Raw genomic sequence first — 16,373 nt, 5'->3', positions numbered from 1 at the left:
TGCCGACCTTGGAACTGGGAAAACAGGTTTGAGTTTTGGCGTTGGCTCAGCGTCCTATGGTTCTGGGCAAATCACCTAATCTCCTTCTGCCTACCAAAAATGAACGTGTTCTTGTATAATGAAACTGGTGCTCATGTAAAGCACTTCAATATCTTCTGGTCGAGTTGACGCTACATAATACTGCAAAAAAAAAATGTTCTATGGGTAGGTCCAAAGATATGTAAATACCATGGGCCTGATTCACAGAATGAATTTAAGACTCAATCCTAAACTTACTACTATTTTGGTATTCACAGAATGCACTTTCTACTTTTGGCATTCACAGAATGAATTTACTACTTTTGGCATTCACAGAAGTTAGGATTTTGTCTTAAATTTGTCTTAAGACAGACAGACTTAAGACAGACTTAAGTTAGGATTTTGTCTTAAGTCTGTTTTAAGTCTGTTTTAAGACAAAATCCTAACTTCTGTGAACACCAAAAGTAGTAAGTTAATTCTGTGAATGCCAAAAGTAGTAAGTGCATTCTGTGAATACCAAAATAGTAGTAAATTTAGGATTGAGTCTTAAATTCATTCTGTGAATCGGGCCCTAAAACCCCCTGTGAAATGTAAGTGCTAGATATAAAAAAAATACCTGAAAGAACCCTGTTGGAAGCAGGAATAAATACACTTTTAAACAGAAAACAATATAGAATCAGTCTGCGGTAGAGCTGATCACCGGGCCTCACGTGAAGCCTATTAAAATACCTCAGTTACATTAATGAATGCATGTGGCTCAGCATTTCTCCCTCAGTGGCTCACATGGCAGAGAATTGAAGCCTCTGTACTATTCTTGGACCTGTCTCCCCGTTGAAATGCGGAGTCGTGGAATGTTACCGGAGCCCACGCGGAAGGCGCTCAAGTGGATTAGAGCTGTAAACCTGGGATTACCCTTTACAGAGAACAGCGATGTTGCTGCTCAAACTGAGGTAACACGGAAAGCAGCTCAGACGTACAGCCCCTGACCAGGGTAAGAGGATCTATAGGTGAACAACGTCACGTACAGAGGGCATCGCTTCTCAAGAGCGAATCACACTGCCCCCGCTAGGGCCCCTTTAAAAACACCATTGCATGCATTTCTCATAAATACATTTATTTACCGGCAGTGTTTTGTATAGCGCCGACATATTATCTTGCCGCTATGTCAGAGCTCTTGATTACAAGGGTGATTCAATCCCGCAGGGGATGTCATTGGGGAATAATGAAGAATCGCTAGGGCGCAACAATCTCGAATAAATAAAAACCGACACACAACGTGGTTCACGAACAGTACATCGAACCGAAGTTGAAACAAACTCCTGAAGTTATATAGGACCACATTGTGCCAAATTACTCACTGTGTATATTTTTGCACCAGTCACTTTGCGCCGCCCACGCTGATCACATTGTCACCTGCGTCGCTACTAAGCATGGGCGGATTTTGCGGATTCGCGATCCGCGAATTTGCGGATTTGCGTATTCGCGGATTGCGAAAATACGCGAAATCCGCGAATTCTCGCGGATTAGCGGATTTTTTGGGGGTGTGTGTGTTCGCACGGGTTTCTGCAAGTTCGCGAGGGTTTTGTACTATTTCGCAAATTGCGAACTTACTTGTCGGGTCGCCAGTTTAGCGAACTTGTTGTTTGTACGTGCCCAGTCTGTTTGCTAAGCTTTCTTCATCACTGCCACTCTCTGTCACCACTGGCACTCTCTTTGGTCACCCATGCCACCCTCTGGCTCACCCATGTCACCCTCTGTGTCATCACATCACCCTCTAGTTCACCAGTGTACATTATTGGGGCAAAGCAAAGCACTGCCATCCTCTGTCAACACTGGCACTCTGGTTCACCCATGCCACCCTCTGGCTGGCACACCCATGCCACCCTCAGTGTCATCACAACACCCTCTGATTGACCACTGAGTGAACAAACACCTGCTAAGTCCCTTAAGTTTTGCAAACAACAACACCTGCCCTGCCCCAACTGACATTAATGAAGGCTGGCACCTGCTTGTCTGCTCCCTTTCCTTTTTGTTGCAAATGCAAAGTAAATAATTTTTTTTAACAGGATGCAATGGCATACTTGTAACTATTCTGTGACTGATAGAGCAGGGTCACACAATAGTTGCAAGTTGGCAACCGGATTCTGGAGGGCCCCTTCAGGAAGCACTACAGGTAAATGGTTACAAATGAATAGCTCGAACTTTTGCACCTGCTCGTTCGTTTTGCTTTTGCAAAACTCGTTTTTCGGTAATTTCGCCCTATTCGCGGGGCGCGTCGTAGTGCGAACTCGCCCGTGGAAGCCGCGAACTCGTGCGAGTTACCTCAAGGTTGAGTATGGGCGCCGCCATTTTGTTTGCGTGACGTATTTCCGTTTCCGCCCGCTAAGTGTAATCTCGCCCGACTCGCGCCTTGCGAATACAAGTTCGCACGAGTTCGCGAGAGAAATCGCGTGCGAACTTACTTACTCGCGCGTGATCGGGCCGCCATCTTGTTTTTCATTCATTCCTATGTGTCTGGGTATGGTGTTTCTATCCTCTCTATATCTCTGCCATCCTTTGCTTGTTTTACTATTTTTTTGATCTATTTAACTTATTTTCTATCCCTGTATTTTTCTAGATCTATATTTTTGTGTTTTAGGCTATTTTTGTTTACTTTTGAACTACTTTTTTAAACTTTTACTTTCCTTCTTCCCTACTCTTATTTTTTTTCATTTTGTCTCTTCTTTACTGCTCACACCTGCCCAGAACAAGAACATGGTCAAGACAGCTGTGAAGCTGCCCAAGACGGGCACCGCAGCCCGTGCCCGGCTCCCGTGTGGTCGATTGAGGGCGGAAATGGTGGTGCCTCGGGAGATTTTCAGCCCTGAGGAGGTGGGCGCACTTGTTTTTTACGTGCAGCGCCGTCTCCCCAGGACCATCGCGGCAGGCGGCAGGATTGCTGCTGGTTACACCAACAGCCAGGAGCGACGGAAGCGGTGGGCGCAGGTGTGCCGGGCCCTTTTTAAGATCACGGGGGTCCAGCGCACCTACAATCAGGTCACCCACCGCTGGACCGACATCCTTGACCGAGAGCGTGACCTGCTAGACGTGCTGGGAGTGGAGGTCCCCGGTCTTGGTGAGTAGTAGTAGCAATTTTTTCATTAATATTTCAAAATCTTCTGTGCATTTCATGTGCATTGTTCTCCTTCTCTGTGCCGGTGCCACTGCTTATTTGTTATCTATTTTGTGTTCATTTAATTGGGCTGAGTATGAGTGTATGTTACAGAACTGCGTAATGCTAGACACAAAGGGGCAGATTTACAAGCCCCTTGTTCCACGTTTACACTGCCTTACCTGATGCACAGCGACGTAAACGTGGCGCATCCCTGCGAGTCATGCACAACGTGATGCATCTAAGGAGATGCGCCACGTGAATGCCTGGGCCTGCGCCTCAATGGGTGCGTTCCCACGCAGGGGGGGAGTGGGGGGTGGGTGTTAATATACGCCACACCATGGCGCCTCTCTTGTGGCGCTGCGTCACAAAATTGACGCAAGAATGGAGCAGAAGAGCTGCAAGGGGCTTGTAAATCTGCCCCTAGAGTAGAGGCTCAGGTGCAGTCCTTCCTTTGTAGCCCTCTTTTTGGATGAAATAGTAGGTTCTTGTTCTTTCTAAATGTTTGATTTGGTTGACAAGGACATCGGCAAGCAGCAATCATCAATGTTTTCTGTTATTTCTTTCATGTTGTACGTTAGGTCCGCCCAGGGGCAAATCTGCTGCAGCAGTGGCTCCAAAGGAGGAGGATGCAGGCCAGGGCGGCGAGTGCTCCTTTGCTGGCCCCAGTAAGTTTTCTTTTAAATATAGAGGACCTATTGTTGTCCAAGCATTCCTAATTTAATTGTTTTGAAATAGTGTTTAGATAGGAGCAAAATCAATATTCCTACTGTTGCAGGGACAATTCTCCACAAACCGAACTATGGACACCAAAGACCAGAGTAATAATATTTCAGAGGGGCGTGTTTGGCACACTGTATAAATAAACCTGGTAGTGTCAGCAGCACAGATTCCTCCTTCCAAAAATTGCAAAACTTTTCGCTCAGTCACTCTAGTCCGGACTCTCTAGAGGAAAAACTACAGAGTCAATTCAAGTTTAAAAGCTTTATTAAAAGTTTAAGTAAACACATATATTAAAATAAAGTTAGTTGGAAATGGAAAAGTGCTTGGTGCTGATTTGATGAGTTCTGGAATGGTACACATTTCTTGTGGTCGAGCCGAGCTTTCACCTGGTTTCAAGTTGATGTTCCTCTCTTGTCATTAGAAGTCCAGTTTCTGTCTGTTCAGAGAAAAATAATGTGTGTTAAAAAATTAAGCAAGCATTCAACAATTGTGACAAAAAAATTAAGCAAGACAACAGCTTTCCCTGGAAGGAGGGACATTTACTTTAGACTACAGTAGACAGTCAATTACTTTTTCAGTTGTTTTCACATTTTTTCATTCATAGTCCAAATACTAGTGGAGTGGTGTAATCTAACATTCTTAAATCTATTTTGTAGGTGGAACATCTGGTGGCGGGGCCAGCTCGGATGTGGTCATCATTGACTCGGAGTCCGAGGGTCAATCTGGGGAGGAGTCGCACCAAGAACAAGTACAGACTGTGAGGCAGGAGACAGTGGCGGTGGCGAGTACAGGTAAGCTGGATCATGGTACTATCTGACTCTTAGATAGGATATGATGTGTATCCAGTGGTGGCCCAGTGACAAATTACAATATGGTAATTACAGCAGGCTGGGACCGAAAGACAGATAGAGGCAGAGACAGAGAGAGAGGAAGACAGAAGGAGAGATAGAGAGGGAGGGAGCCAGAGGGAGGGTGAGGGAGGGAGACCGAGAGAGAGAGACAGCGAGGTAGAGGGAGACAAAGGGAGACAGAAAGAGTGAGACAGAGAGAGAGAGAGAGAGAGAGAGAGAGAGAGAGAGAGAGGGAGGGAAACAGACATATCGCCTGGGCCTGGTGCAGATGATACGGTTGCTGGTGTGGTTAACGGCTCAGAGGAAAAATCACTCACTTCTGCCAGATCTCTTTCATATGAAAGAGCACCAAACCAAGGATACAAGAGAGTTGTGGGAAGGGAAATGGTGATTCAAGCGCCCCTCCCTGCGGACGCCCATGATACTGGCCTGAATAGTTTTGTACTGCCCTGGCTAGTTGCTAGTTGTACTGTGACACAACTTCCTGCTGAATCATTTTGTGTTAATCATATTCCTAAAGAGCATTGCTTACAGATTATGTCTTTCTTTCTTCATATAGTTGGCAATACTAAAACCTCCAAACCAACGAGGAGTATGCTGGCTGTACTGGCCCGGCAACGGAGGCTGGAAGCAACTGTTGCGGAGTATCGGCGACTGGTGGACCTCGAGGGGGATGACACGCACTCCAGTGCATCCAACTTAACATCGTCTACATCCTCCTCTGTTACCCCACGTTCTGCCGGTAAGCACAGTGCTCCAGCGAACCGGAGCCGTGCCGGAAGACGCCACCGCCGCGCAGCAAAAGCTGCACCTCGCAGCACTGTCAAAGGACGCTTGCGCCGTGCACTCCGCAGAGTGTCAGACCTAGAGGCGGAGGTCCAGAAATGGCACAAATTTCAAAATGTGGTGGAGGGCCTCCGCCTAGAGCAAGCCATCCTCCAGGAAAAATATGATGCCCTGGCCCTAAAGCATGATGCCCTGGAGGCCAAACTTACCAGCTTGCATCCATAGAGTGTCCCTTGCCCCTTTTTTTGAGACTGTTGGGGGGTGGGAATTGGGAGTTGGGTTTTTTGGGGACTTTTGAGGACTATTTGTTGGGGTTAGGGAGGGTCTTGCGGGAGATTATTTTGTTAGGGATATAAATATACTTTTTCAAACTTTATCTGAGCATACCTGTTTTTTTACTACTTTTGAGCTGGGTGGGTGGTGGTTTTGCAGTAATTTCATTTAACAGAACACTGTCATCGTGTTGGTTCACGTGCAATAGGCCACATTTTTTCCTAAGTAAATGCCTGTCACAGACTTTGTTAATTCAAGAGCCCTAGGACTTTGCTGCTAGTACCACTGTCACTCTCTCGCCTCTCCGAATACTCCATTATACTACCTCCCATCCAAAAGCTTATCTTACCTGTAATTTGTGTTTGAGGGCTGGCTCCACCTGGAATTCACAGAGTCCTAACGCGTTCTGCAGCAGGGCCACAACTGGAGTTTCCCGGCGTGGATTTTCTGCAAATCAAAAGCAATCAACATTAGAAATGTGGTAGCGGTGCTGACACAACCCTAAAACCTAGAAACCCCAGAGACAGCACCCCTGAGACAGGCAAGCGAGCAATAGAACGCCTACACGTTCACGTGCAATAGGCCACATTTTTTCCTAAGTAAATGCCTGTCACAGACTTTGTTAATTCAAGAGCCCTAGGACTTTGCTGCTAGTACCACTGTCACTCTCTCGCCTCTCCGAATACTCCATTATACTACCTCCCATCCAAAAGCTTATCTTACCTGTAATTTGTGTTTGAGGGCTGGCTCCTTCATTTCTTCATTTCTTCATTGTGCAGAATCCAGGCATCAGCATTATGGGTAATGGATAGGGTGAGTCTGGAGGAGGAGGACTCAGGATAGACGACCAGGACTGAGTTCTTGTCAACTAACTGTTGTGAACCGGTGGAATGCTGCTGCATCAAAATCAAGACAGTTCTGCTGATGTGCTTGTTGTTTGATTGGGTGATTACAGTTTTGTTGGGAATGTGATGAAGCACTTGCTAAAGAAAGACAGACATACAGGAATAAAAGTGAATAAGGAGGACTATTTACAATTAATGAATGATTGATTGAGTCATTTTCAGAACTCGCTGTCAGGGAAGCAGAACTCGTCCTCATACTCTGCTAACTCATCAGTCGGGGTTACTTCTGGTAACTGAGGAGAACTTTCCTCGGGTAGGGCGGTGTCCTCTTCTTCCTGCGTGCATTCTCGTACTCTGTAATCTGGTGGTATGAAGTGCTGGTTCATCTTTATCAAGGTGAGCCGCTCCACATTTGCGGGCAAGAGGCGGGACCTTTTGGAAGTCACAATGCCACCAGCAGAACTAAAAACACGTTCTGAAGACACGCTTGCGAGTGGGCAAGACAAGTAATTGATAGCCAGGTTGGTGAGCTCTCGCCATATTTTTCTTTTCCCATGCCAATACGCCAATGGGTCCTCAGTAATATTGACCTCTGTTGAGTCATCCAGATAGGCCTGCACCATTGAAAGAATGTCCTCCCGGATTCCTGTACTTTGCACTTCTGTGTCCTTTCTAGGACCAGGAAACCCTAGCTGAGTTAGCCAACTCGCTTCAGACATATCGCATGTGCCTGGTGCAGATGATACGGTTGCTGGTGTGGTTAACGGCTCAGAGGGAAAGTCACTCACTTCTGCCACAGGCACAGATGGTGAAGTGCTTTTTTGGGACGCCTGATCGCCTGCTGATTGACTAGTAGTACTGTCTTCTCCTACAGTTTCCTTCCGTTCTATTTCAAAACGAATGGCTGACTGAGCTAGCCAACCTTTGTACTCTGTAACATCCGATGTTTCAAAAGGAATTATTACTTTGCCAAACAATGGCTTTTTGTAACGTGGATCCAGAATAGTAGCACAAATGTAGTGCTGTTGTTTCTTGATATTTACAAGCCGTTCATTGCTAACTAGGCGTTGTAATAATCTCTGCGCCAACTCATGTGCTTCGTTCTTTCCAACGTCCTTTAATTGTGAAGACACCACCTTGACTTGGTGCTCGAGCTTCAGCAACAGTGGGATAGCTTTGCTCAAAGAACAGTCCTCCCTGCTCACGTCACGCGTGAAGACCTCAAAAGGCCGAAGCATGTCTGTCAGGCTTTTAACTAGCTGCCATTGCTCCACCGCTAGCATCATTCCTGTCGTATCACCACCCAGGTTGTAGAAATACTCATTGACTACTGGAAACAGCTCATGCAGACGCTCAAGCATGTAGAAGGTTGAGTTCCAACGTGTTGCTACCTCCTGGATAAGTGCTTTCACTGGCATTCTACGTTCATTTTGCTTGCGCCTCAGCTCCTTCCGGGCCTTAAAAGAATGGTTGAAATGTGTGCATATTCTTCTGCAGATGGTCAGTGTTTTGTCGACTGCAAGTTCTTTTTTCAAAAAATTTTGCACAACAAGGTTGATACAGTGCGCCAAACACGGCACTCTGATATAGAAACCGTCCTCCATGGCCTTAACTACATTCCTGCCATTATCTGTAGAAACATAACCAACCTTGCAATTTCTTGGGCGCAGCCATTTCAAGACCTTTTTGTTAAAGTCAGCCAAAATGTTGACTGCAGTATGACTTTTCTCCATGCCAAACATGGCTAATGTTGCATGTTTACGAGCACCCTTAAAAATCTCGACCAAATCACCACCTGCATTTATCTGTTTAATAACCCCTGAAAAAGAGACCCAGTGTGCAGTGATGCACATGTAATCAGTGGCTGCGCAACTGGTCCACATGTCTGTTGTCAGGTGTATAGTGTGAACAGCACTCTTCTGCAAAGCTGCCCCCACCAACTCAAGCACCTCTTTGTGTAGTGCTGGAACAGCAACCCTGGCAAAATAGTACCGGCTAGGAACCTTCCATTTAGGGGCCAATGTTGCCACGAGTTCAAGGAAACCCACACATTCGACAAACGAAAAAGGGAGAAGGTCCACCGCTAGCATTTTTGCCAGCTTAGTGTTATAGAGGCGTACAGTTGGGTGGTTGCGTTGAAATTGCGCATCTGAGGAGAACATGCCTGAAATGGTGCGCTGGACAAATTTACGGGATGATGCGGATGCCTTCTTCGACCCACTTCTGATCAGTGTTGACATTTTCCGCATTGGTGTGTCTCCCAGACTCTCAGTGTGCCTGCTATGTGTTACGGAGGGTGTGATGCTGCAAGGGGTACTGGGTGCAACCGGACACATGTCTGACGCTTCTTCTACCTCCCCATCATCTTCAGATGAAACACCTACTATGGGTATATTTTGGCCACTTGCCCTTTGGGATCGCTTTCCCTTGACTTTTGCTAGGTGCGGAAACCATTCGACAGCGTGCTTTCTTTCAAGATGACCTATCTGGCCTCCGGTTCCATAGTTGGTACCAGTCTTACCACGGCTAACTCTAGTCTTACAAATGCAACAAACGGCTATGTTATCATATTTTTCATGGACACTAAAAAAGTTCCAAACTGGGGACTGGAAACTTCTGGTTTTGCCGCACGAGGTGATACTGGTGCCAATGCCAGATGAAGCAGTGGTGGATGAGCCTTGCAGACATCTACTGGGTTGTGCAATTATTGCAGCAACCTTACTTGAGGGAGTCGAGCGGGATGGAGTCCCCCTCCGGGGAGAAAATATGGGAGCTGTAGGTTTTGTTGAACTTGTGGTACTACTTGACTGCGTTGGTGGTGCTACCAGTGGCACGTCGCCAGGGTCACGCTCAGCATGACGTCGGGATAGGGTGTAAATGTCTGTCTGCTGCATGGCCGGTGTGGCTGGACTGACATGTGTGATGACTAGGTCATTGCTGTCATCCTCTTCAACAACATCAGAATGCACCACTTCATCAAGTCCGACGTTCGGATCCATAAGTATAAGCTTTCCGGGGCCCTTCCTTTTAACATTTGATACCTTTCGCAGCTCATGGTGTGCCTCCCTCTCAGACATCGGAGATGGTTGCCAATCCAGATCCAGATCATCGTCTGATGGAGCGGGGCTTGAAGAGGAACTTCTACACATCCTCCTTGATCTTTTCCTTGCTGGGGAGCTGGGAGAAAATGAATCATCAGGAGGAGTGGCTTCGTCTTCCTGACATGATACCCCGGCTCCAAAGTCAATTTCCTCCTGTGCCCCTACTTCTGGAAGAACAACCATTGTGGGAACTTGCACCGCTCCATGGCCATCTTCACTGACCTCTACTTGCAAGTCTCCATGGACCTCTCCTTCTCGGCCTTCTCCTTCTCGGCCTTCTCCTTCTCGGCCTTCTCCTTCTCGGCCTTCTCCTTCTCGGCCTTCTCCTTCTCGGCCTTCTCCTTCTCGGCCTTCTCCTTCTCGGCCTTCTCCTTCTCGGTCTTCTCTTTCTCGGCCTTCTCCTTCTCGGCCTTCTCCTTCTCGGCCTTCTCCTTCTCGGCCTTCTCCTTCTCGGCCTTCTCCTTCTCGGCCTTCTCCTTCTCGGCCTTCTCCTTCTCGGACAGCTCCTTCTCGGACAGCTCCTTCTCGGACAGCTCCTTGCGCATGTACTTCTGCTTGTACTAGTAGCCCATGCAGTTGTTGTTGCGGCTTTGGTTGTTGAATAGTACTTGTGAGATGAGTTAAAACCTGTGTTGATGGCGTGCTGCTACTTTCTTGCGATGATCCAACATCACTGGTCGTTGGTGATTCAACAACTAAACAGGCTACCTGTGCAGCACTCATGGTGGGCCTTTGTTTTTTTGGTTGTTGTTGCCCAAAAAATGTCTTGGTTGAGCAACCAGTCGCCTTGGTAAGTGGTGCCACTTGCTTCTTCTTCTCCTTAGTAGAGACATCTTTCTTGGAAGAGGACCTACGGGCACCTCTTTTTGGAGCCATCTTCTTCAGATGTCTTAACAACAGGCCGCAGCAGCACTTCTTCCTGGCACTGATGCTCAACGATGATGCGTAGTTTTGTGCACCTAAACGCAAATGAAGACAGAGGAACATCAGTAAATATAAATGTTGCATATCTAGCGCTTGAATAAACAGTTAGCAAGTAGGCATTTATGAATACACACGTGCACACCACACAATATGGAATTTTCATAATTAGGATTTGCTACATTTTTGGGAAACAGGAATTTAACAATGATCCAAGAGAGCACACACACAGAGGGTTGTGCTTTCATGTACCCCTGACTCCGCCTGGGCACCATGGGTGAAAGCAAGGCACAATGGGTGTAGGCCTATGTCTCATAGCTCACTGCCTGCCTTCAAAATGGCCGCTTGACCCCCCCATCCACATGGCCAGGACCATGCCTCAAAATGGCCACCACCAACATAGCCAGCACCCAACCCCTACTCCAAAAAGTGAAAACACACAACACAAATCAAATCACCACAATCCAATGCCATCCATCCATTTTCAGAAGGCTTATGCTGCCTGCTGGTGGTTTTCCGGTGCAAAATTGCATTTTTTACAATTTCGCGAGTGCGAGATTGTTGCTTCACGGCGCGAACGTGGCAAAAACCCACAAAATCCGCGAACAGACCGATTCTGGGCCCCCCTGGGCATAATGGATGACATCAGAGCACAGAATCATGTTAACAAAAATAATTTTAACAAAACAGTTGTATCATCCATGCACCCATAAATAAGCCTGGTGGTTTTCAATTCATGTGCAGCAGAATTGTAATTTTTACAATTTCGCGAGTGCGAGATTGTTGCTGCGCGGGACACGAGCAGTGCGAACACAAGCAAAAACATCCTCAGCTCGCGAACTTGCAGATTTTCCCCCCAAAAAGTCGAAAAAAAAAACACACACAAAAATCACCACAAACAAACAACATCAACTTACTTCTTTGTGAAATCAAAATTCGAATCCAAAATTAATCCAAAAAGCCTCAAATCCAAATATCCAGCAGCAACCACAAAAAGTAATCCTTCCCAGTCAAGAATGATCGAAAAGTGGCCAGGAAATGGAGGAGCTTGCTGGACAGGAACAGGAAGTTGGAGACTGGGGCACTTCCTTCACCCCACCCCTATGGGAGGAGCTTGCTGGACAGGAACAGGAAGTTGGAGACTGGGCCACTTCCTTTACTAAGTAATTTTTGTACTTTCGCTAGTGCGAGATTGTTCCTGCCCGCGCCGCGGACCGCGAGCAGCGCGAGCAGTGCGAACACAAACAAAAAATCCGCTTCGCGCGGATTTAGCGTATTCTCGCCGCATCCGCGAGAGTTCGCGGATTGCGGATTCCCCGAAAATACGAAAAATCCGCGAGCGTAACGGATTTTACGCCCATGCTTAGGACTCGCTACCTTGGTTTTCACTCACACACCTCGAGCACCACGTGCAATTTGAGTTGCTTTCAATTATATTATTTGTGTATTGCAGTGCTGTTACAACTGCTAATTGTCTTTCTTTGTCTTTGTCCCAAAATGCTTATATAAATGATGCCATGAGCACATGCTATTATCATTTACGGGCACATGCATCAACGGTAATTGCATTCGCAAACGGTGCGAATCGCAATTTTCGGCCGTTTGCGAATGCAATTATCAAAATTGGAATGCATCATGTATTTCGCAATTTTAGGAATCGCAATCATGTTGCGATTTCTAAAATTGCGATTGCATTTAAGAAATCGCAATTTCAGATTTCTTAAATGCAATGCATGATCATTTTTAAATTGCGAATTAGCAATTTGGAAGTGGTAAATTAGCATGAGGTTGAACCTCATGCTAATTTACCGAAAACCTTCAAACATGCACAAAAATGCTTTTTTGAAAGTTGCATTTTACACACACACATGTCCTTGGGACATGTGTGTGTGTAAATTGCACTTAAGTTTAATTTCAGGGGTGCAGGGAGGGGTTCTTTGGAACCCCCCTGCACCCTTGAATTTGCATTTTCAATTTGCGATTCGCAAATTGAAAATCGCAAATTGTAAATGCCTTCCCATTGATTCCTATGGGCCTCTTAGCCCATTGGAATCAATGGGAAGGGTTTTCCTTAATTGCGATTCGCAAATTGTGAATCGCAATTAAGGAAAAATAAGAAATCGCAAAAAAAAAGCGAATTATTCATGCATTGCCGTTTGCGAGTTCTTAATTGTGATTCCTTAATTTTCGCAATTAAGGATTCGCAAACGGCAACATTGATGCATGTGGCCGTTAGAGTCTCCTTGCTTCCTTGTGGATAATGTTGTAGTCATATCCTCACTAATTTCCTCTGAATAATACCAGTTGGGATACCATATGTTCCTATTACATTATACCTCAATCCCAACACGGTTGACGGGTTTTTGCTCCTGTTGTTGATACAAAACCCTACAACTTTGAAGGCACAGGTATGAGAGAGAGTCTTTGTGGGTTACTGGATGCCTTATGAAAGATCTAGGTTAAAGGTTAGTGAAAGGGCAAGGGAGACCTACAATCAAGGTGTCCCTCTCCCCCTTTGAATAGATTTCCTAGGGCTGTGGTTCTTTTTTTTTTTTTCCTGCAGTTTTACATAGTGCAAACTTGACCAGAAGGTATCAGGTATCAGAGCGCTTTCCATGAGCACCAGTCTCTTTACACAAAGACACATTAATTTTTGTAAGGCACAGGGGATTAAGTGATTTGCCCAGAATCATAGGATGTTGAGCATCGTCGTTGCCGAGACTCGAACCAGGTTCCCCAGATTTGAGGTTGACCGCCCTAGCTGTTAGGCCATATCCTCTCCCCTTCTTAACCTTTTGACTTCTGGGTACTCCCCACTGAGTCATTACTCTGAGCTGGAGACCTTGCCCTAAGTAATTTCGCTGATTTGAGCTACAAAACAATACACACATGATTAAGTGTTTTATTTAATTCACAAACCAATATGAACATCATAATGTTAATTGTAATTGGAAGGTTGGAGCTTTTCTAAATTCAATTAAGGCCACCCATCATCCTCACTATATTCTGTTTGATGCACTTGCACATTGCTATGAATGCAATCACAGATTTACAAGGACTTGTAACCCTGGGACTGTGTCAAAATGTTAACGAGGAGAAATCTCTTTATTTCTCCTCGGTTTTTCCTCTTTCAATGTGTGCTGCATTCTGCGACACACATAGAAAGAGGAAAAACGCCTCTTCGGGTTGTTTTTGTGAAGGAAGGTGCCCCTACCTGCACAGAAACAATCCGGCCGACAACACAGCCACCCTTGCACAATGGTGCAAGGGTGCCTGCATTGGCACTAGGCGGATGTATGACGTTACAACGCATACTTTTACAACCCATACCTTTACAACACATTTTTTACAACACAACATCCATTACAACGCATTCCATTACAACGCATGCCATTACAACACATTTTTAAAAACTACCTTTACAACGCATTCCATTACAACACATACTACTTTTACAACGCATACCATTACAACCCACACCATTACATTGCATGTATGGTAAGTATTGGATAGTGTAGGGGTAACAATTACTATTCTAACTCCAGGGGGGTGCAACAGTAGGGTAAGTGTTGAATAGTGTAGGGGTAAAAATTACTATTCTAACTCCAGAGGGTGCAACAGTAGGGTAAGTTTTGGATAGTGTAGGGGTAAAAATTACTATTCTAACTCCAGGGGGTACAACAGTAGAGTAAGTGTTAGATAGTGTAAGGGTACTATGCGTTGTGATGGTATGCGTTGTAATGGTATGCGTTGTAATGACTGCGTTGTAATGACATGCATTGTAGTGGTATGCGTTGTAGTGTCATGCGTTGTAATGGTTGCCTTGTAATGGCATGCGTTGTAATGGATGTTGCATTGTAAAAGTTTCGTTGTAATGGTAGTGCGTTGTAAAAGTTGCGTTGTAAAGTTGTTTCCCGCGCTAGGCTGCTGAAACAGCGCCAGCCCTGGGGAAAAGGATAGGAATTCACCCTATTGGATAATTACTGTTCATTCCTACCCTTTCCCTGTGGCGCAGGGCAGCACAGCAAGGTAACTTTCCCATTCCCATAAATAGACCCCTATGTCCCTTCTGGGACTGTTGTGTCTATGCAGGGTGGCAAAAGACCCATTGTTTCATGTCACTATTACTCGACGGTGAGGGTTCTCGGGGGAAGAGATGTGCTCGTGTCGCTACACTTCTAGTTAATGTATTAGCAGGACAGCTTCGTGGAAAGTTACAAAGATAGCTCTGCTGTAAGGAAAGATCAGTTTGTGCTTTCAAGGTATGTGCTTGGATTCTGTGACGTAGCTGAATAACACCCTTGCAAGAGAGCTGTGTGCTAATGTGGAAAGCGCTGCATTCCGAAAACAGATGGTTAAAGCATGGCTCTGCTACAAAGTGTCACATCAAGGATACCTGTGTGAGCAGTGTGCAGAGATGTCATCTTTCCAACGTACAGCAAAGGGCAACAATAATCAAGTTACTTAGAGTTTCCAGCCTATCTGTGATAAGTGCAGGGCCGGACTGGCCGTTGCGGGCACCGGGCAATCCCCCAGTGCGCCACAAGGATGGGGGCCGGTTTTGGGCCTGTGGGGGCCGTTTTTGTTACAGGGCCGTTTTTTGCAGCATAGCTGCAAAATCAGCCCTGTAACAAAATCGTCCGAAAACCGGCCCCGACGAAGAGCTCGGCCACACCCTCAAACCCCGGATGGGGGGCCGGGCGAGCACTTTGCCGGGGCTGGTTTTGGTTCCCAGTCCGGCCCTGGATAAGTGCTAGATTCGTTAAAACGTTACCACATTCGGATTTTGATATTAACGCAAAGTTAGCATGGTGATGCACGTTAGTCTCGGTTCAGTTGAAACAAAGAACAAAGGGGGATATTTACAAAGACGTGGCGGAGTGATGTGTTAGCCGTCATGGCCTAACGCCTCACTCTGCCACTTCAGAAACGCAAGGCTGCAACATATTTACAAGGATATGGTGCAGGCTTACGTTTCTCCCTGCGATGGCGCTAAACTTAGCAATGTAGCGCCAAAGCAGGCCACTTTGCACCATAGAGCAAGGGTGTCTGCATGCAAGGGAAGATTGTTTATGTACAGAGAGGTCCCTCTTCCTGAACCTAAACAACCTTGAAATGCCATTTTGTCACTTCTATTTGAGCTGCTTAATGCAGCACACATGGAAGCTAAAAAAATTCATTTTTATAAAGGATTGTTTATGTGCAGGAAGGGGGACCTTCCTGTACGTAAACAATCCAAGGCAGTTTGCTTTTTCCCCTTTGGGCTGCACAAGGATTTAAAAATGCAAAATTTAGGAGAAATAAAGCCTTTTCTCCTCGTTTTGCCAAGTTAAGACCAGGTTTTCCCTAGTCTTAATTTTGGCGCTGCCTCCTATTTACGCTGCCCTTGTAAATAAGGGACAGCGTGAAAATAAATGGGTGTTCTGGTGGAACGGCCACCGCAACACCCACTGCCCTCCCTTTTCACGCTAAGCATAGTGTGAAAGGGGGCCTTATTTACAAGTCAGTGTTAAATGGCATAACGCTGCCTTGTAAATAAGGCAAAGCCCCTATCGACACAGAAATGTCACAAAAAGTGACGTTCCCGTGGCGTTAGGGGCTTGTACATATGACCCCGAGTGCGAGTCCCAGAACGAATCGACTTGTTAAATAAATGGCCAATATTGGAAACATGACGCCCAATTCACAAACAAGTTTGTTACAG

At 46.0% G+C, this 16,373-nt stretch overlaps 1 protein-coding gene across 6 annotated transcripts in view; it reads left to right on the top strand.

Moving 5' to 3' along the window:
* The window catches only part of LOC144782386 (sodium- and chloride-dependent taurine transporter), a 316,730-nt gene that overhangs the window by 93,560 nt on the left and 206,797 nt on the right, over nucleotides 1–16,373 (top strand). The gene's annotated exons all lie outside the window — the stretch shown is intronic.

The sequence above is a fragment of the Lissotriton helveticus genome, chromosome 9 (genome assembly GCF_964261635.1).
Source record: "Lissotriton helveticus chromosome 9, aLisHel1.1, whole genome shotgun sequence".
Lineage (NCBI taxonomy): Eukaryota > Metazoa > Chordata > Amphibia > Caudata > Salamandridae > Lissotriton > Lissotriton helveticus.
The sequence above is the reverse complement of the archived record's forward strand: the minus strand, read 5'-3'. Positions and strand labels throughout refer to the sequence as shown.